Genomic DNA, 22010 nt, shown 5'->3' on the forward strand with positions numbered 1-22010 from the left:
CAGCAAAGCCTCACTGAAGATTCTCACAGTTGTATTTTACTTTGTTGTAGCTGTTGTACAGCATTAGATAAGATAGAGAGCGCAAGAAGTAATGGGAATAATCATGTCTACATTATATAAATATATCCACAACTAAGACTAGGGCCTCCTCTGATGCATAAATGCTTATTGACCTAACGGGTGTGACGGTCGTAACTTCCTGTTGGGCTTGTGAAGTTTCTAGATCCCCTGAGATGAACATGTTCTGGACTGACTGAGAAAAAACAAGATAGTTATCCTTAATTTAACTATATATATATACGTGTGTGTGTGTGTGTGTGTGTGTGTGTGTGTGTGTGTGTGTATATTAATTTAAAATCAGTATTATTTGTGTTACTGAGGTATAAAGCCATGTAAAATGTTAGTCCTCTATTTTAGTTAGGTATCTGTATCAGTCACTCATCTGTCTTTGCTGTGTCATTTCAAGAGATAAAGCAAACAGGCATGATGTGTGTGTGTTTGTGTTTGAAAAGCCAAGGAAACCAGTTTTGACATTTTTGTCAGCTTGTGACCCACTACTCATAGGACTGACCCAGTCCATCAACAAAATGTCACTGAAGACAAATCAAAAAACAAAAGAAATGAACCCTCATTTGAATGAGGATAATGTCATAATAGTGGCAGGTTGAGGAGTCTATAAGATGCTGTTGGAAAGATTTCTATTGTCTCTGAACCTGATGTCAAAATGCCATGAGAGGTGTCCCCCTGCCAGGTCAGTATGCCTCTGAGGTCGGGGCTTTTGCCCCGGCCTGGGCTCTAGGCCACACTGTCTCTAGAGTGGGCCTGGCATTGCTGTCAGCTGCACATCATGTGAAACTGCAGAGCTGAACCAGTATAACAGGGTTAAACTGATTAGCAATGCACTTGTGTTCGGTGGGTCACAGTTTGAAGAACAAAAGTGATATTAAAGGATCTATATTTCTCTCTTGGATCCTTAATACCATCAGTTCTTTTAACATACAAAAGTCAGCTCGAGATCCCTGACAGATAGGTGCCATTTTTTTTCTTTTCAGTTTATCCTTTTCTTTCCTTTCTCTGTGGATATCACAAATCCCCGGCACCCTGAGCCCCGTCCTCAAATTCTTAACCCCATGTCTCCCCCCTGTCAATACATCTATCTCTTTCCACTCTTCTTTTCACTTTTAATTCTCGCTTTTTGGCTTGTACTCAAACTTCTGCTCTGTCTTGCAGTTTCCTTCTCACTTTCACCCACACTCATCCCTGGGAAATGTGGATCTTTTCCTGACAAGTTCCTCAAGAAGCAAAGCCTCTGGAGATCATCAGCAGAGCTCTGCCAAAAAATGCGTGGGAATAGTCTGGATGGGAAGGGGAAGGGACTTTTAATTGTTTTTCTTTTTTTCTTCTTCTGGAATTAGTCAGTGGAAAAAAAAAATCTGTGATTGTTCCTTTATTTACCTTACAGTGAGTCAGGTTTTAAACTGTGGGTGGCAGTGGCTGCTTATATAGGCGACTCAATAGCATAGTATTGTAATGTAACTCTAGCACTAATGTTTGGAAATGTTCTCCATGTGATACAAATTATGCATATTAATTCTGTTTTCTATGGTATAAATCAAGCTACTTTGAAGAGTGAAAATTATGTACTCCCTGTGTTTATGCACTCAGTAACCTGCCTGTATCAACAGCTGGAATAACAAGTGCTGTATTTTGGCATTCATTAAGAGCGCACTCAGATGGTTTCCCGACTGGAGGGATTTAGAAGTTCAACTCTGAGGTTGAGGGTCGGAAAGTGTTGAAAAAGGAGAAAGCACATCTATTAACCAACCGGCAATTTTTTTTTATCAGAATAGGATAACATATATTGATTTGTCAACATTACATTCAAAGCATTGTGTGAAAATGCAGCGACAGGCTATACAGAGCAGACATCATATATTTGATGTCGATTTTAGGGGTTAAGAACTGACCCATGAAAAATTTATTGAGCCATTAGAAATGGTCATGTTTCAAAGTAAAAACTCAAGAACTCTTCAGTCATATTTCCATACAGCAAACTACTGCTTTTACAAAATACTTGAGTCCAATATAACTGAAGCTATTTGGTAAATTGCACAAAATATGAGCTAATGAGCTAATATTTTACTTCATTGCATCAGTTAATGTTTTAACATAACCTCTTTTATTAGCTCTGTAACAAAATACCTTCTAAAAAAAAATACACTCTTGATGTGGTTAGTGCCAGATGTGAGTACAGAAAAAGAGGATAAATGATGCAGCAACATGATGAAATCAAGACCAAATAAGGTTATATCTTACTCAGATAACGACCAGACTTCTCATTTTATTTTCCAGTTGTAACCAATAGGGTAAAAATATGTATTTATTAAAAATGTATAGATCTGAATCTTGCTAACTTATTTGTGGGATGGCAGTAAGATGTTTGCTAAACAAAATGTACATTTTTGATGTCTTATTGCTTTGGTAGCATCACTAAGATGCATAGAACTGCAGAGGGATTTCAGCCTGATGTAACTGTAGAAGTTTTAAGAGGTAGACACAGAAATAAGAAATGCTGTTTAACTCTAGAGAGAAAATCTCATGCTGCAGTTTGAAATAGTTTACTGTGTTGTTGCACAATGTCAGTTGCCATCTTTGTTCAGTGATGGACATAAAAAGGCTTCCATTGTTCAGACACAATAAGCCTCCATTCTTAAAGCAGATAAGCATAACAAAGTAAAAGTAGGGGGCCGTCAAACATCCAAAACTAGAAGTGTCCAAGCAACACTATTTACATATTAGCCTCATGGAGGGAACAGCTGAATAAGTTGTATTGATTAAAACAGTCTGACAATCACTCACATCTATCCTTTTGTGATTCGATATTATTAAAGTTAAAAAGATAATAATGATAATAATAATGGAAGCACCTAAAAATGGAAGGCAGAATTGAATATGTGAACTTAAGTGTTCATCTACCTATTATGATCTGAGAGTTACTAAATTATCATTATTGGCGTCGCTACTTGTGCATACACATCTATGTTGTTCCATCAGGACTAATTATGTTTCGATAAATCACAAGCAAATTAGGGAGAACACATTTGCCTCATTTAGTAGCTCACTTTATTGTCTTTACATTTCAGGAGGACTTGATTGGTATTTCTGTTACTGAATCAGCTACAGGGGTGGGGGTGGGGGGGTTGATTACTTAACAGAACACTAAAGCTAACAACAGGCTAATGTAAACCAAAGTAGGTAATGTAAACCATGGTGTTTTTGCATAAGTAGTCTCATAACTAACATGAATTTGTATGTGGAGGAGTAGGAGAAGAGGTGAGCGGTTCACATGTGGATGGTGGCATGCTGCAGGCTGCGGAGGTCTGAACTAGTGCCTGGGATTTGAATCACTGCTCCACAGGAAGCAAGCCGGCTGGCTTGTTTAGCTGGATGTGATTTCGAGTGGCAGGAGGGGTGTTGCCTGGTCATATGAAACACAATGGGGCATACTTTCTGAACACGGCTATTAGGCAATAATGACGTTGCTTAAGTCCAAACCATTTGGTAAGATATGCCCCTCCTTGTATTAATCAGATAGTGGCCTTTGTCTGAGGGCAGAATGTGACTTCATGCTTCTCATGTGTCTTTGCATGTTTCCAGGAGCAGAAATTTATAGCTTTTTTTTAAATCTTATTTTCTTTAGTGAGAGGGGGAAAAAAATGCTGCTTTTGAATCTTATAGTTAAAAGACAGAAGCTCCGGTTTATAATGTTAATGATTGTTGTGTTTTGGGGATTTTTTTAGTAACAAAGTCCTGATTCGTTATTCCAGAAGTGACCATTGCCCTCAACTCGACTTGCACCATAATAATGTCCCTTGTGTACAGTCCTATAAACATTTGACTAAATGCACTATTAACATATTGAGCAAACAGAAAAAACAAAGAAACCCAGGAGTATCCTATTGCAGGAAATAACTAGTCTCATTTTCTCTGTAACTGATTCCAGGAAAGCAGCTACATGAGAGAAAGAAGTCAAGCAGTGGGATTTAGAACACTGAACAAGATAGATTCTTCCAAATTCTAATTGGAGAACAGTTGATTTAATTGGTATCCATTTGGCTGACAAAAGAAAGCAAGAGTAGTGGGCAGGCAGGAATGCCTCTGGGGCCGATGTGAACATGAAGTGGCTCTGCTCAACGCTCAGGGACGGATCACTTCCAAAGACAAACCGTGGGAGCTGGCAGGACAGATTGCAGTGGGAGGGAGGGAGGGGGGGGACCAAATTCATGGTGGAGTGAGGAGCTTTCAATAGAGAGGCATCTTTATTTGGAGAGGGAGGCCATTTTAGACGCAAAACTGAACTCCCACTCTGGGTAGTAATGTGTAATGTGACTCTGACCCTGAGATGAGAGAAGTGGATATGGTTCAGCGGGCCTTGTAAATGCAAGCTTTGGTGACAGACACGTCTAAATTATTGTGACCAAAACAAACTGTTTGATTCACAAGCTTCAGAGAGCACATGATGGTATTTGTAGCACTAATTAATTTGAGATAGATGAAAACATGTGGATGATTTCTTAAAAGATGAGATTAAACCGCTTAGCCTTTTTAGTCTGCAAATAAAAAGCATCAATGACATTATGTTTTAGGAATGTTTGAAGGGCAGTCAATAATAATCTCTTTACAGATGTTGTAATGGCAGTCATTATGCCTTGGCCTTCGCAATAGCCTATCAGGGACGAGATTTTGTTTTTATGTCAAGACCTAATCACAAAGCGCTCTTTCTTTCTGTGCGCGAGCTTGTGTTGTCTGCGGATGAAAAATGTAGTCGGAGGTGTGATGCACTGTAGCTTGCGCGGAGCAGAGGGGGAACCCAGGTGTTGGAGTGTTTTTACTGCCTCTGTAGAGAGGAAGGGTGGGAGAGCGGGGGCAGATGACCTAGAGGGGGTTCAGAGGCAGGGGCCGTGCTTGGGAGACCTTCACAGCCTGCCTCAGGGGGATACAGCCACTGCTTATCTCTTCCTACACTTTTACTTCTTTTTTATCCTCTTCCACAGTACTGCTTTCATTTCCCTTTCCTCTCAGTTTAGGAGGACGAGTACTCCAGCGTTATTTCCTACCAGCGCAACCCATTGTATTATCTGCTGACACGCATGTTCTAAAGAGTGGAAATGCTCCTTTCTTCTCTCTTACACCAAATATTTGAACCTGGCTGGATTATAAATCTTAGTGTTGAAGCACTCTGGGATTAATATGCCTTTAATCATTTAATGAGTGCCGGCCGATTTGGAGCACAACATCGACACACACACACACACACACACACACACACACACACACAAGACAGCCCTACTAAGACGTAGTATTATCGTGATGACATTAATGGTTCAACACAAGACCTCTTTTCTTGTATTCAGTTTGAAAAGCTGGTTACAGTGGCTCCTTTCCAGTAGTGACTACAGTAGGTTTTAATCCTCCTACAGTATATGACAGGCTTGCCCTCACCTTGCCCAGCACTTAAAGAAGCAATCTCTCAAAAAGTCCCCTTAAAGCCTATGTGAATGTGCGTCCGTTCAGAGGAGAGTGCAGTATGCTGATGGAGAATGGGCCCATTCCTGATGTAAATGAAGAGATGCATATCAGTGTTAATCCATTGCTTTGTAGTCACGGCCATACCCAAAGTCTGTCTAATTTCCCTCACACTCCCTTTTGCAGCCAGAAGTGTATCGATCAGCAGTAATTGAAGTGTACTTGATAATCCGTAAGGCAACAGGGGAGAGGGAGACCCTCAACTCTCACATCGATGCACAGAGAATGGGGCTGTGGGGTTGTGTGTATTTGAGTGTGAGTGTGTGGTGCAGGGAGAGGGGGGGGGGCCCTCTAATGTATGGGCGGGTAAGGCAACACCCCCCTCACGGCTTCTTCTCAGCTGATTAAACTCATTGAGAGCCAGACAAGTGGAACAAATAGATATAAAGGTTTGCCTGGCAGCTTACAGCCATTCAGATTTCTTCATCGAAACGGCAAGCACCACATCTACATGGCCTGCTTTATGCCAACATTAAGCAACTGGAGAGCCTGTATTTGAAATTAAACATACATTATGCACCACGCTGGCTGAGATATCTCAGGTGGAAACTTTAAGAACATGAATAGATACATTCTCTTTTGGGCGCAGTAAATGTGCTGTTCACAATCGGCTATATTGTCAGAGATTTCTTTTTAAACACAACAACCAGCTCAAAGCACAATGTGTTGTTTGCAGCCTTGGTTAGTAATGTGTTATTCATCAGAGTGTTACTTTGTTACTGTTCTGATTTTAAAATGTGTTTACTTTCGTATCAATCAGCCAAAATATTAGAATTTTAACAGCTGAGAAATTTGCATTTCTCTCCTCACCCAATCACACAATTTGTTGTCATCTTAACAGGTTGGCCTGTTTTTCATAACCCTGTGTGTGTGTGTGTGTGTGTGTGTGTGTGTGTGTGTGTGTGTGTGTGTGTTTCATACAGCCTGTTTTATGATAATAATTTTGGAAAACCTACATCCTGTTAACATTTGTCCTGTCTTTTAAAATGATCATCTGGTGTTGTCTGAAACAGAGAGGAGCATGTGATAGATAAAAGAGAATAAAATGCATCACATAGATGATTAAAATCAGAGAGAAACAATGTTTTCCTCTTCTACCTACACAGGTCTGTGTTCATATGTTTATTTTGCAAATTGTTTGGCAGGACATGTCAGCTGTAACCAAATTTTCATGTTTGATAGCTTACAATAAAACTTTTGAATGAATACATTGGAATCTAATTATGCAATGACACAAGTATCACAGATCATCTACTGTGCAACCTACACCAACAACATAGTGAGTAGTAGTCATGGAAATAATAATTGTTTTTGTTTTGAGGGACGTGATGCAAGTGCAACAGAACAGTTTATTAGCAGTACTTGATGACAGGAAAAACCGCCCTGGCATCTTCAAATCTGATGCCGACCAGAGTGATTATGGTCTCTCTGCGGATGCGGGAACAGTTACTAGGCGGCTGGTGGCATAATAAAGGGCATGAAGATTAAAGATGATTAAGAAAATGTCTCAACTGTAAATGTTATGAGATGATATTGAGATATTGAAAGTCATTATATTATAACAATGATGATTATGACTATGCTGTCTAGTAACATAATGACTGTTTTACCCTGGTAATGATGTCGATGACTGTATCAACAAAATCTATCTATCTATCTATCTATCTATCTATCTATCTATCTATCTATCTATCTATCTATCTATCTATCTATCTATCTATCTATCTATCTATCTATCTATCTATCTATCTATCTGCCATTACTATGACATTAAAGTCAATTCATATCCTAATTTAATCTACAGAAAAATATACATTGATAATTGTAAGCTTAGTAGTGCAGATGTGCAGTTATAAAAATGCCCCCGAACAGGAGCGGAGCTTCCTCTTACAGCTTATTTATCACTACTCTGTGGCACCTATTCACTCTGAGCTTTTATGATTAAAGTTCAGTTATTCAGGGTTTTGGGATTTTTAGCCCAATCACTTTATTTACCAGTGAGGTTATATTTTATTTGTAGCATATTCATGATGAGAAATACCACATGAAACATCATGAAAGGCGTAAACAAAAGCAAATTGAACCAGTCTTTGGACAAATATATCAACACCAAAATTATCTTTCAATGTTGTTGAAATAAGCCAAGCTGCAGGTGAGCTTAAGCAACTCAATTCAACTCTGAGCTTTAAGTGTATGACAGAAATATTTTTGTTATGCCTCATATTCATAGCTTGACCATGAATACATTATTGAAATAACATCTCTAGACTTCACCCTTTTTCGGCCTTTACACTCAAACCTCACACATTTGAAACTCTCTGCGTCGCATACACACTGCCTAACACATACATATACACACACACTTGCTTACACACACACTCACACACACTCACACACATACACAAAGGGAGAGAGAGAGATGTTTCACAGCGTCTCACCCTGCAGAGAAAATAAGAAATAACCATAACTCCTTCCACTGCCAGCCTGCCCTGCATGACCCCTGTTTTAAGTGGGTAGAAGGTAATTGCTGAGGCGGTGTTACCCATCAGCCTACAAGTCCATGTGTGCCTTATGTGTCATCTCTATTTATTATATTCTGCACACTCCCTGGGCCTCGGTAATCAATTTCACAAGGATACAGGGCTGATATCAGCTGCCGTGCACATTATGAGGCGAGCCCTCCTCTTATCAAGTGCAGAATTGCCGGCTAGAGGTCATGAACAGATAAACAGGGATGTAACACAACTCCCCCACTCACCTGCCCCCCAGTGAACACAAAGGTGGGAAGGTGATGTTGTGAGGGGTGTACAAAGAACAAAACACCCAGCAAGGGAAAGGTCATGACCCTTGTAAGGTGCCTCTTGTTATGCCCGACCTTCAGAATTTCATCATCAGTGCTTCTGTCTGCTTAATAATTCGGAAGCTCCCGTCTCATCTCTCTCTTGAGTCAGCGTATGTGGGTGTGCGCATGTTTGTGTGTGGGGTGGGGGGTCTGGTTATGAGGCCTGCAGACACCTTCTCTCTGATTATCTCCAAGCACTCTTTGCAGACCTTTATAGACCAACCACAACTCCATCAATCATTTGCCCTGCCTTCTTACTCCTCAGGCTGCCCCATGTCCCACCTCACCACTGCTGGGCTAATATTATCTAAAGCTGTGTCTGTAGTGGTATGTACTGACTGAAAAGCAAAGTGATTTCTTCCTCTGAAACTTTGGGCTTTAAACTATATATAGTCATAATGTTTGGAGGGCAGATAATCAGATGTAGTCCAGTCAACCTGAGTATTGTTCCACCAACTATTATTATTTTCTTTACATCAGATTAAGTTAATTGCCAAAGTGAGGTATTGGGCAGCCACAGTTGGTGAAAGAATTCAGAATCTATGTTTAAACATGTTTGCAGCTCTAAAGTAGAGATGTCAGACTAAGGAAGTATTTATAGAGCTCATTTGTGGTCAGTGGACAAGTCGTGCAGCAGTAGAAATGTCATGCAGTTGCATCAGCCTTAGTAAACATTAATTATGAGTCCATCTTTGTTTACTCATCCCTACACCCCACACTGGCAGCTGTGCATATTTGCCAAGAGGATTGGATCTCTCTGTCACTATATTTTGGTGATATCCCTATACTGTCGACCTCGTGTATTTGACGAAAGATGTTGTTATTAATTGCTAAACGGGTCAGCTCTGTGATGCACATTTGAATACAGAAATACAAAATTTAAAAAAAGGATTTCGAAAGATCATGGATGATAAAATATTTTATTGTGCACCCTTATATTCTCCCATATATAAAGTTTAGCTGTGGTCACCTGCCTTTTGTTATAGACATGTGTCTGGCTCCCTCACCCTGCCCCCGCCGCACAGCTGACCTTGTGCAGCCTTTCCAGGCCAAAGACTTGATGAGTGTTTTTTTTAGCCCATCCCCCAACATCCCTCGGCATGTGCACTGCACATCCGCTCTGTCATTAAACCCTCCACCCGTGGCTTTAGGACCCAACCATATGGTGCAGCTAGTGGAGTGTTGCAAGAAAGGCTTGGCTCTGGTCATAATCTGATGAATCTTTCTCAGAAAAGAGGTTTTCTATGATGACATCACAACCAATCGTCTGGACAGCAATCTGCACTGGTGTGTTCGTGTGTGTATGTGCCTGTGTGTATGCACATGTGTGCATCTTGCATATCTTGTGTGTCATGCATGCATGTGGCTCTCAGCGCACATTAAAAGTGACAAATTAAGGAGCATGATGGAAATCCTCTAGAGACACGCAAGTGGCATTCTGCATGAACAAATTTGTGCCAAATATTCTTATGGACAAACCGCAATGCATATGTTAACATTATTTAGTTAAAAAAAAAAAACTTTTTTACTTCACTGTTTTTCTATATTTTTATATAGTTGTCAAAACTATCCAACCACACTGACTTATCTTATGATGTTAAATGTCTTAAAGAACCTACTAAATGGTTTAAGAGCCCTGGTACCTTGTGCAAGATGAAAGGTTGCCCTTGGAGTCGTTAGAGGCATGTTCAATAGCAGCACGAACAATAGTTGCCAGTTTCACAGTTAAGACATGACCAGTTGTCTGGCAACATGTTTAGTATGCAGCAAGCAGAGCGTATCACACACAAAGATGGAAGAGATTTTCTGTGGTTCACACAATCCAAAAGAAGCTATCAATTCCCTGACATAAGAGTGAATGGATATGGCTGATGTTAAGGCGATGTTATCGGCGTCCACATACTAAATCCATGAGGGAAGCAAGACAGTGAGGTTCATGCTTGTATTGCCTGAGAGAGAAACAGTGTAAATCGAAACGCATGCTCTTTGTCGAGTTATCATGGGTCAGGGACATGTGTATGTGTGTATGTGTGAGTGATCAAGGGAGAGAGAGTTGCATGGGGTTTGTTATATAATGCTGCTGAACCAGTTTTTGTGATTTTTGGGTAGGTCACATTGTGACATCTCTGGACTGACAGATGTGCTTATTGAAAAAAAAAAAAAAAGCCTGTTCAAATTTGGTAAATCTGGTATTTTATAGGCCAAAGTGCTGCATTATCCAGTTGATGTCAGGTCATGTCGGTTATTATCAGAGCAGTGTTTTTTCAATATTATTACTCTGTTTATAGCGACCTACTGACCCAAAAAGGCAGAAAACCAAATGTGGTCACAAAACATAAGCTCATTTCCCCTCGGAAATTTGAATGAGTGTAATATCAGACGCAGCTTAAGGACAGAGAAATGTTCCCTCATAATTTGAAATGTGTACAATTCATCCAGATTCCATCATGCTACATTGCTAACTGAAACATTAAGCTATAAAAATATCTTTGGTCTCCCTTTTCCAAAACACTACTAATGATTTCGTGAGTTGTAAGTTTCAAAGCGGCCTCTCACAAAGTTCATAGAGTGCGTCTACACATAAAAAAAACATACTAGCATTTAGTCTAATAGGCCTAGAGGCCTCTTGACTTTCTCATTTAGCTCTTTTGTGTATGTCAGAGTAAGGGGCAAAAGGGGAACACGGGGCCTTAGCAGTAATTTCACCAGAGTGAAGTGTATTGCAGATGGGAATTATTAATTTGTATCTGCTTTGCCTCAGTTCTACCATTTACTGAAGAGGGGAAAAGTGTCACTCTATTCAATTTTTGTGTTTCTGAAGTCTCTGGTCTCAAGCACAGCCTGGTCCAGGGTCGTGAGTGTTAAATGTCAAGCCTTGTAGTGAGCTGTCAAAGAACAGAATAGGCCCGGGATGATTGATGACTGGAGAGCCTGAAACCAAAACCTCCCAATTGCAAATGCTACCTTGCGTCAGTCTTCTTACCCCCCGCTTTCTCACTCCTGATAGTTGCTCACCACACGGCCAGGGCAGCTTCCACATGTACAATCACACACAGTCACACACATTTATACTTCAACATACTGTACTACCATGAGTAAAAGTGTCTCCTCTGCACACAGCCAAGAGTTTGCTTTGTATGTATGTGGGGTAGATCCCTTCTAAGGTCTCCAAGCATTTAATCCCACCAAAGAAAAGTGAATCAGTGCTTTCATTTTGGCTTTGACGGTTTTAGTAATAGGGAGTTGTCAGAACTTTTGGAAATAACTTCTGTTCTGAGCTCCGATGACAAGATTATTAATGGCTCAGGCGAGACCGTACTCAGCCCCATGCATATTCAGTGGAACCATACAGATGGGCTTCTGGCTGTGAAAAGTTTTCTGCTGTCTGCTATAGGTCAATTAGTCTACAGTTCAACATCTTAATGTTTGTCAGTTTGCCTAATAAAAGTTACACAGTAAGTCCACACTGCAGTTCAATCCCATTAGTAGCACAAATGTAAGATAATATGAGTATAATATGTTATTTTGATTCATTCGTATAATATAAGTCTTACATCATTTGCCATATAAATACTCTTAGATCAAATCTAAAAGAGCTTAATAAAACATATACATATAAATCATGTGCTTTAATGTTCAAAATTCCCCGAGGGCGCTCATATGTTCAATGTAATTATTGTATATTGACAGCCCATGGGATCTAACACAGTGCAAATATTTATGTCTGCTAGTGTGAGACAGCTTTAACAAGGAGCACTTCCGATGAAGATATCTCCCTGAACGCAGAAACGATCAAAGACTGTCATAGCATTACAATAGTTCCATTTGTCTGCCTTGGCAGGGACAGACATCCTGCTTACCGGATGGTTAATCAGAGACTCCCTCTATCATCTTCATCAGGATTGCCTGTGGTTTCGGGGAATGTGTAAAAACGTGCTCACATTTCTTTATCTTCTTTTCTCCCACCGCCACTCACTTGTCCCCTCCACCCCCCCCCCCCCCCCCCCCCAACCCCCCAGATACTATCTCCTCTCAAAGCACTGCCTGTTTAGCAGATCAACGAATTATCTTTTTTCTAACCCTCAGCGCACTAATTACAATTCATCGCAGCTTTATGTATTCTCTGAGGGAGAAAAGCGCAAAGTATAAAGCGGTGATTCTGGTGTGACAATTGTTGTTGTTGAGGCATATGATACTCCTACACATGTCAGCCTGAAGTCCCCTATTAAAGCAGGCATCATTTCACTCACCTGAAGCAGAGAGCAAAGAGGCTGTGAAATCACAGCGTCAGAGGAGCTCAACACCTGTCAATCTGACCCGCAGTGACAGGCCACGCTCCTCTTGCCCACATTAATAACACAGATAAACATAAAGCTAAATACCAGGCCATGCTCTGTTAACTTTTATGTGGTTAAGAATGATTGGCTTTTTGCTTCACTACACCAGAGGGATCAAAGTACCCGGGAAGGATATCAGAGTGTTAGTCTCCCAGTAGAAACCCTGCTCTGTTCCTTTTACCTTTCATGCATATATAATTGTGAGTGTTCCCTCTCAGTGCTACCTGCAACCACTGTGGACAAGTCACACACAGTATTGAGTGATATGTTGTTTACCGGCTTGGCAGGCTGCTGCAGTGGGACGGTTTATGCAGCACGTATATGATGAGTTCTATGTGTAAACATCCTATAGCTTTGTAACGTATAATTAATACCCGCCCCTTTTTAAATGACGCTAAATGACAAATACAGCATTAGCATTCAAAGCTGATTTTACAAGTTTTGTATTGTACAAGTATTGTCTGTAAATTTATTGTATTGTTATGCAATTATTATATGATATCATATATTTTATTTAGTCTTCTGAATTAAAAGTTATTAAATTATAATATTATTCAGAATTTCTTGTTGAAAGCTGACTCTTTGCCTTAGGATATGAATTTAAATTTGGTTTAAAGCATGATTTACTAATAAAATACATCTTGTAAAATTTGGTGTCAGATTCAAACACTATTTTTTGAAAAATAATACCCCTACCAAAGAGCCATATTTCACAGCTTGACATTTAAAAGGGTGGAATTGAAGGTCGTTAAGAGGCAGGGGATGCGGGCAGACGTCTGCAACTGTTTGTTTACCACACCGCTCATTGGTGTCAGACTTCCTGACATTCTTGTACCTTATCTTCACTGTTCTGAAGTCTGCAAACTGGTGCCAGTGAACAAGGGGGATGTGTGTGGGGTCTACTTCCATGGCACTGCATTGCGCTCACACCGGGACTGAGTCCAAAAGAGCCAGGCTTGTGCTTTTGAGGAGTCGGGGTCAGGAGAGATTAACCCATCTGATCCGGCAGCGTTGGGAGAAATTTGACTGAGTGTGGAGCAGAGGTGCTGCAGAGGGCAGTGCAGGCCGGAACAGGTTCAGCCCCTGCTTGCTTATCTCCGGGCCCCACTGTCGACAAAACTCCCTTGGTCAAAGAGTGCTGAGAGTGGTGTAAAAAGCATGTTTACAGTTCGAGGAGGTCAAGGACTTGAGGACAGATAACTATTAACAGAATAATACCGTAGTCATTCAAAAGAGAGGACGACATGGATGCTGGTTTAATGTGAATTTATCATAACAATTCACTTTCAATGTTACCTAAAAAAAAAAAACATTCAAAAAAAATTCTTTAAAAATATTAAAAAGTTAAACTTTAATAATGAGATAATTTTAATATTTCAAATAATAAACAAGATAAATAAACATTAATTTACAGACAACCGCAATATACATAAATCATGACAGGACAGTGACAGTACACTCTTTCAGAGATACTGTATTATTGTATTCACCCACTCTGTACAGTATGTTTAAGCTGCCAGTGTGTAATGGTTTCCTTGTCGAGTCATTCTTCATCATTTTACTGTATTTAAATATAGACTCAAAGGAACATGTGAGCCAGCTGGCAAGGATGATAATCTCCAGACCTTGAAGTATTCTTTTTTTTTTTTCCTAACACATGAAGGATCAATTACACATGCCTGAGTAAATAGGTGACAAAAACACAGTGGAGTACCTCGCCCTATAGCTCGACGGGGCAGCTGCGAGGTTGTCAGTCACGACGATGAATAGTGTCACACACTTCTTTGAGGTCTCTGCCTTCTTTAAGGCGTGTGATCAGACTTGGAACTTGGAGCCCTCTGTATCCATGCAGAATAACATTAGTGACAGGTGGTCTGCTACTTTAGTAGGAATTGCGTCTCTGTAACAAACTCACTGAGGAAATAAACAGGAGCCAATGGAGGGAAATTTAATTTCTTCTTCAAATTCTTCTTACATTACCCTGCAGGATTAGAGCATAGTAAAACTGCGGTAGATGCCAGTGAGAACTAATGTTATTTCACTGTGTTTCCAGTGGCTGACAGCAAGGACTGACATCTCCCCTAAAGGTTTGGTGACCTCCATTCTTGCCCAAACCTGTCTAAACATACTATCTTCACATTGTTCCAGGGGTTAGCAATGTGAAGCAGCTGTTTCCCTGTATATGAGTTCAGTCTGAGCCTCACTCTACAACACCCCCTACTTCTTCCCCTCCCCCCTTTTTTCACTCTCTCTCTCTCACAGATGCAAACACAAAAAACATTTTTTTCTGTCATTCTCTCATCTGGCTGTTTTGTCTCCTTATGCACTACAGCTATGCCCCTTGAGAGCAATTACTGCATGAAGTCAAACATCATAATGATTTGATCAATGAAAACGATGTAGATAAATGTGAAAGAGAGAAGGATAGACAGTATAGACATAGAACTGACGACTAAAGCTAAAAATTGTGGGTAATCATAAGGTTGTATTTTTTCTGCCTTCATCTTTCAATTATTATGACAAATTTTAGTCTAATTTTAATTCTAAAATGCTTCATCAGACATCTTAATCACATGTTATTTCACAGTGTAATTTTACATTCTTTCATAATTCCCTTCATTGTCTGCAAATGTTTTATGGCAGCAACTGACTAACTAATGTTGCTATATTTTCTAATAAATGCTGTATTTTATTTTGTTTTTTCCTCAAGCTAAAGATGTTAAAATATCTGCTCTCTGCTGTTTACGTTTCAGGCCGTGTGGTCCTTACTTTTTGTTGCAATCAAGCATGAATTCATATTAAATGCGACTGCATCCATCAGCACCTCCTTGGCAGCGCAGTTGTCTGGCTCTCGGTGTTTAATCTATTAAAGTGCACCCTTGCCTTTTTCCATGACATTGAGAATCTGAAACTGGCTTTGAGCTGACATCATGTTTGAGGATCAGACTTCCATTGACACGGGCATACTCATATCTCCTTGTCTTATTGATGCCATGACTTTAAGGTTATTGAGCTGTTTTTTTCCCCAGTTGCATAATCCCTCTCTGTTAAAATAATATTGGAAATGTTAAATGTAGCAACAGTGAGAGATGTATACACCAAACTAGACAATAACCTTGTATCTAATATTTTACTAATACACAATGCCCATGGTCATATGGCCTCAAGCCAATTACTGCAGATGCTTAAACTGATAATATACATTCCTTCATTTTGCCTTTTGATATAATAGTCAATGAGCTTATACACAATTTATGAAAGGTACAGTAATATTTACTATGCTTAATGTAAGAGCATTGCTCCTCCCCAAAGACAATGTGTCTGTGAGGAAGTGATGCACTTACAGGTTTAGTGATTTTTCTAATAAAAACTGGGAGAAAATACAACTTTAAGAGACATATTTTTACACCTCGTAATTACTGTTATATTACACTAGTGTGGGCACAACAGCGAAGCAGCGACTGCTTATCACCAAAGGTGTCACCAGAATCAAGATAAGATGGAATCTTGCAGATTGTCTGTTTTAGTATTTTTCAAAGAAAGGAAAGTGGAACTCTCATAAGTGATTCTTCTTACCATTATTTTACATTTAAACTCTTTGTGTTGACATCTGCGGAAAAAAAAAGGAACTACTGCCAGTGACGTGATTAGCCTAAGCAATGCTGCAACAAGGAGAGAAAAGAAAGCGGCAGTAGCTGGTACTTTAAAGTGTCAGAGTCTTTGTAGCAATGACTAGTTTATGATGCTGATGTCAAGCATCACACTCAATGAGGCCTTTGTCCCAGGCTGAGACCAGGGCAGTGGGAAAACTGCCCACTCTTAGTCGGCAGGCCCATCCATCTTTCCATGAGGCCTTGCCGTCCCCTTTGCACCAAAACTCTTGTGTATTAAAGATCTCTTGGGTTAATGCGCTGGAAAATTGGCTTGCATTTTTATTGGTGGAGGCCAGCTAAATGAAAGAAAAACAACTCATGGAGGGTAGAAAAGGACGAGAAAAATATCTGGAGGAGTGATTGTGGAGGGGCAGGCCCTCAAGACTTGTTTCCTGTGACTTCGATAAAAGAGAACCCTATGTCTGACATGCCAGAGAAGATATTGTGCTCGGGCTCGAGTGTAGCTCCATCCATTTATCATTACCGTCATAACCAGCGGTTGTTACTGCTGAAGTATTGACCCGGTCATGATGTCTGTAATAGGACATTACAGATAAATCTACAGAGAACACCAGCAACGATAGAAACAGTACAAAAATTATACTGTTTTCATCCTGCTTCACCTCTATAATCAAAGATTATATCGCATGTTAAATTAATCAACACCTTTTTTTTTTCCTGTTTTGGATATTGTAAATCTATAAAACTACAGTGTCAGCTAACTGATGTATTAGCTCCAATAGGAAGTTTACCTCTGAGGCTCTTATTGACACATGCAGACTGCTTGTGTCACCTACTGCCTCTCATTCGTTTTGATGAAGGAGCTTAAGTCAAGCCTCAGCACGGACCGCATCAGTGCGATCAATGAGCGAGGAGTGACTGACCTACTGGACACATTTATGGGTGTGGGAGGCTAATTAGGAACCACTTCCCAGGCTTGGAAAGACAAGCCCCCAGAACAGCTGCTGGTCAGCACTGGACTCCTATCCCTGGGTCAAATAGGTGGCAGCTCGTCACGGACAGTGACACAGCTATAGGTCTAGAGAGGCCAATTTGCTTAATGGCTAGCCCTGGGGCTGGGGACTCCCAGTATTTCTTTACTTGGACACTTGTAGATGACAGTGCAAGAGCCAAAACGATCCACTTTATCACAGCCAGTCTCATAGGAGAGGTATGACCAGAGTCATTTTACAGGAGAGTCTTTTGTCTTTAAAAGTGAATTTAATGAAGTGGAGTAATGAAAGTTTTGGTAGTAATTTATTCAAAAATTGTTTAATGCTGCACTAACCGTTAAATTGTTTAAATGCACAGAAATAGTTGAAAGCAAAGACATTTTTTTTTACCAGTGGGGTGAGGATGTTATCTTGTCACAAGCAGCTCTGGAGGGCTTTATGTCAAATGTGGTCATTGACATCAGCAATCTTAACTGTAGGGTTTACTTTCTTTTTTTCACGATTATGCCCCTGAGGGTCAAAATGCTTTGGTCCCAGACGTCTCTTAACACACAGATGTTACAGTAACACAGGCAGGAAATCATGCCCAAACATCACCTTTGACCCCACATGTCAGCTGATCCACCATCACCTCTTTTGAAATAGACTCTCAACTTCTATAAATTACCAGATTTTCCCACCATGTCCCTCCATTCATTTTGTCTGGCTCCAGCCATTTTCCACTACAGACCCTGCGGTCAACTAATAGTGATTGCACAGTTGCTGAAAATCTGTCCCCTTGGGTTCACAGAGGTCAAAGGGCTCACACCAGGGTCAGAGCCTGTCTTTATGTCTCTTCCCACCAAAGGCTTTGTGATGAATAGAGAGCCCCAGGAAACAAAAGCTTTCAGCAAAGACAAGCAACTTTGCTCAATACATCAGCACCTCCACTCACTGCCGCCCTCCCTGGTAAAAACACACTTTCTAACTGAGATAATGTGAGATTGAGGGGGATCAAAATCCACAAAGACATTTAAAGTAAGCAAAGATGAGAAGTGAAAACAGGAGAAATTTATAATTCGATATTCAGACCATATGTAGCCACTGGAAAGAGAAATAGACTAAACACAGTCATGCAACAGCGCTGCTAGGCACTAAAAGACTGTTTGCTGTCATCACATAAAATTTGCGACTTGCAGATGTGCACATATACAACCTTTCTATATTACATGAATGCTACTTTCCAACTGCAAATGTTTTCCTTTATTTTTAAGAGAGCAGTTGCATCATCATGATGAAGATGTCTATAGCTCTATTACGAGCCTTTAGTTTAAGCGTCTGAGACAGCTTTTCTTCCTCAGCTTGTTTTCCCTATCATTGCATTTGACCCTTGTAAAACTGTATCAGCAAACTAATAACTGGGCTGGCCTCTAATCTACTGCCTTTGTTCCCTTCTCGTCTTATAATGTGTTGCAGATTCCAGAGGTTGAAACTGGCAGGGAGATTTTAAGCAAATGGCATCTGGTTAAAGGTCAGATTCGGGGGGCCCAGTGGGTGAAAGGTTGAATAACTCCAAGGAAGGTAGTGACCAAGTCTTTGGAGAGATGTTTTAGATCTAGTGTCAGGTAACTACTTATCCTACAATGTACTAATCCTTTAAAATATTAAATAAAAACATTTTATACCATTACTTGTGTGAGTGTTCAAAGACACAATTTAATAATATGTAAAAAGAAAAAAAAAACGAGCTAGACAAATTAGTAAAAAATGCTGCAAATGTGAAAAGTTGTATTTTTTAATCAGTTATTTACAACTTAATTATCGGTACAGATGTTTTTTTAAGATATGCAGATTTTTGTCACATTGGTTTATTGTTTTCCCAGCTTTCAAAAAAGTGAAGACAAGGGATCACAGTCTTGAGTTGAAACTGCAGGTGTGTAAAATGGAACATGCACTTTTCTTCTAAATTAGGCATTGAGGGCTTGGAGCGAGCAGTGGGGAAATTAGTGGAATAACTGGTTGATTCTAACCAGATGATTGCCTCAGTTGGACACCAGAGAGTTTTCATTAGGTCTCTAATTTACAAGCCTCCCTCTGCATTCCAGCTCATGGACCAACTGCCCCAGGTCTTAAAGACCACCTTTAGCCTTTGCCCCTCGCAAAATCTTTTTGCCAAAGCCATGCACTTTGAATTTTGGCAATTACATTATGGTAGAGTTAAAAGTTAAACTGTTGAAGAAATAGATTTTTAAACATAATCTTCATGCAGCTGCACTGTTCGTGATAATATGTTTTATTATACTAATGTATGTTAATATCATCATATCATCAAATGTCAGTAAGTAGTTACTACACCCCCTCATCAGTCAACAATGGATCTAACTATTATAATGTAAGATGACGCCATTAAACCGATGTTGTGGTTTACAGCAGACGTTGCACTAAAACATTTTTAAACATTTACACGTCGGGAATATCATCAGTTATACATGTGTATTTGTTCATTTTCTAGGGACAGTACACATTAATCAACATAAAAATAACGATGCGCAGAAGTTAGCCAAGCCAAGAGCAACACAAGCTAGTGACCACTAATGTGTCAAAGCATGTTTAAGATGGATGCTCTTGTGGATTGCTGAAACAAGGGAGTGTTGATATGGAGCTGTAAAGATTACAGTAGTTACAGAAAACAAATTCTCATTAAAAATCAGTAGAGAAAAAAAAAGTGAACTCTTGTCTTCCCAGTTTTATCAGATTCCATACGGTGCTGATACTGTATTGTTGTTTCCACATAAGTCAGGGAACAGTAGTAACTACACTCCTGCCATCTCTGCTATGATGTGTTATATACTGGATCTTTTATTGTACAGATTAACATTTTACATTTAGCCCTATTGCAGTGTAGTAAAAATACGAATAATTCAAATTAACTGACTACACTCGCTGTTTGAATGGTTACTACAAATACATATTTGGGATGTCTTTCCATCGGGCGTAATCCATATACTAACTCACTATTAAAAGAAAAACATTCTCACCTTCCAACATTGTGAAAAAAATGTATTGTTCAGTAGACTCTCTTGGTGAGAGTTTATATATCTATTGGTCGCCAAGTGAAAGCATTATTTCAACTTTCAATTATTGATTTAACTTTTGAATTAATAAAGAGAAACAAGACCAAAAACAAACCATTTTGCAGTAATTAAAGAACAGCATACTATATCTTCTTCTTCTTCTTCTTCTTCTTCTTCTTCTATAAAAAATTTATAAAATTTGTAATCCAGATAACTCAATACAGGAGCTTTTGTGATGATCATACCCAGCAGATAAAATTCTCAAGGTACCTACTTATATGTTATATTTATAGACTCTTCTACTAAAACATTGTAGGGCTCGCTGTCAGCTTTTTCCAAGGACACACAGACTTTTCCTCTAAGTTGAGCACCACCCTGGGTCGCTCTAATGGCTGATGACATATAAACCTTCAACCACTGTTCAGGATGTTTTTCCCCTTAAAAGTTCACTTTGATAAATGAACTTGTGTGTGTGCTGCACTAAACCTATGTTGAAGGAGACATCTATACAATACGACCCCGTACAAACACAAGCAAACACCCTGTTTTTCAGCCGTAAAGGGCCTCATTAAAGATTACGTGTTAGTAATGGTTTTTTATTTGCCGCTGAAAAACAATAACTGCGTTTCGTCATGACTGACTATTACTGGCACGGTACAGCTGCAGTCGCATTTGGCACGGCAGATTACGAATGTTTACACCAAAGTCTTGGCTTAGAATGGGATTTATTTGATTCAGATAGTTTAGCATGCGCTGCGCTATAAGGCTCTCAAATTCATCATAAACAAATTTCTAAAATAAGCCGCAGTTTTTCTGGCATGATGGTGTTTGTAAACACTGGGGTGGATGCAGGCAGGCCATGCGCCTCTGCTAATGATGTTGTAGGAAGGCAAGGAACACTATGGGAGGCCCCATGCTGCTGCTTAACTCTCTCTTAGCTGCCAGGTCATGTGTGATTAAGAGGTTTGTGTTACCTGGAGCCCTGCTGAGGAACTTTCCCCTGGAGGGGAGTGTGTCCCATCCACCTAATCTGAAGAGGCTACGAATGGATACACCACCATTTACCAGTAGTTTTATCACTTTTTTTCCCAGGGGAGCTCTCTCAGGCTTCATATTCAATTTAGTAACCAGACAGCAGCTTACTCACCGCTGTAGATTAAACACTGGTTATATGACTGGGTTTTTACATTATGGATAAATTATCTAGCGTGAGGTAAATTTCTGTAGGTTATACATTTAAAAAGGAAAGTGAGCACATCTTTCACAGTGTAATTAAAATTCAAAGTGTATTGGAGTGACAAATTGGAAGAATGTAAAGAATTCATTTAATTTAAAATGAGATTTAAAATAGAAAAATGCACAAAGACTACACATGTACAGTATTTACTATCTCAGTGATCCATTTATAAACCTGTCAATAGATTGCAAATGAATATCCACAAAGTGCTTGTCCCCCTTTTTATATTGACCAAGGATAATAAATAGTCTTCAAATTGTCCCTGAAATTGTGTCCAACAGTGATTACAACTGGCATCCCGCTGTGTTTGTGTGCAGTTTCGCAGGGGTGGAGATGAGTGGGGTGGGGG

Source organism: Seriola lalandi, unplaced genomic scaffold (assembly GCF_002814215.2).
Source record: "Seriola lalandi dorsalis isolate HSWRI2012SDOR001 ecotype SW California unplaced genomic scaffold, Sedor1 jcf7180002054682, whole genome shotgun sequence".
Taxonomy (NCBI): domain Eukaryota; kingdom Metazoa; phylum Chordata; class Actinopteri; order Carangiformes; family Carangidae; genus Seriola; species Seriola lalandi.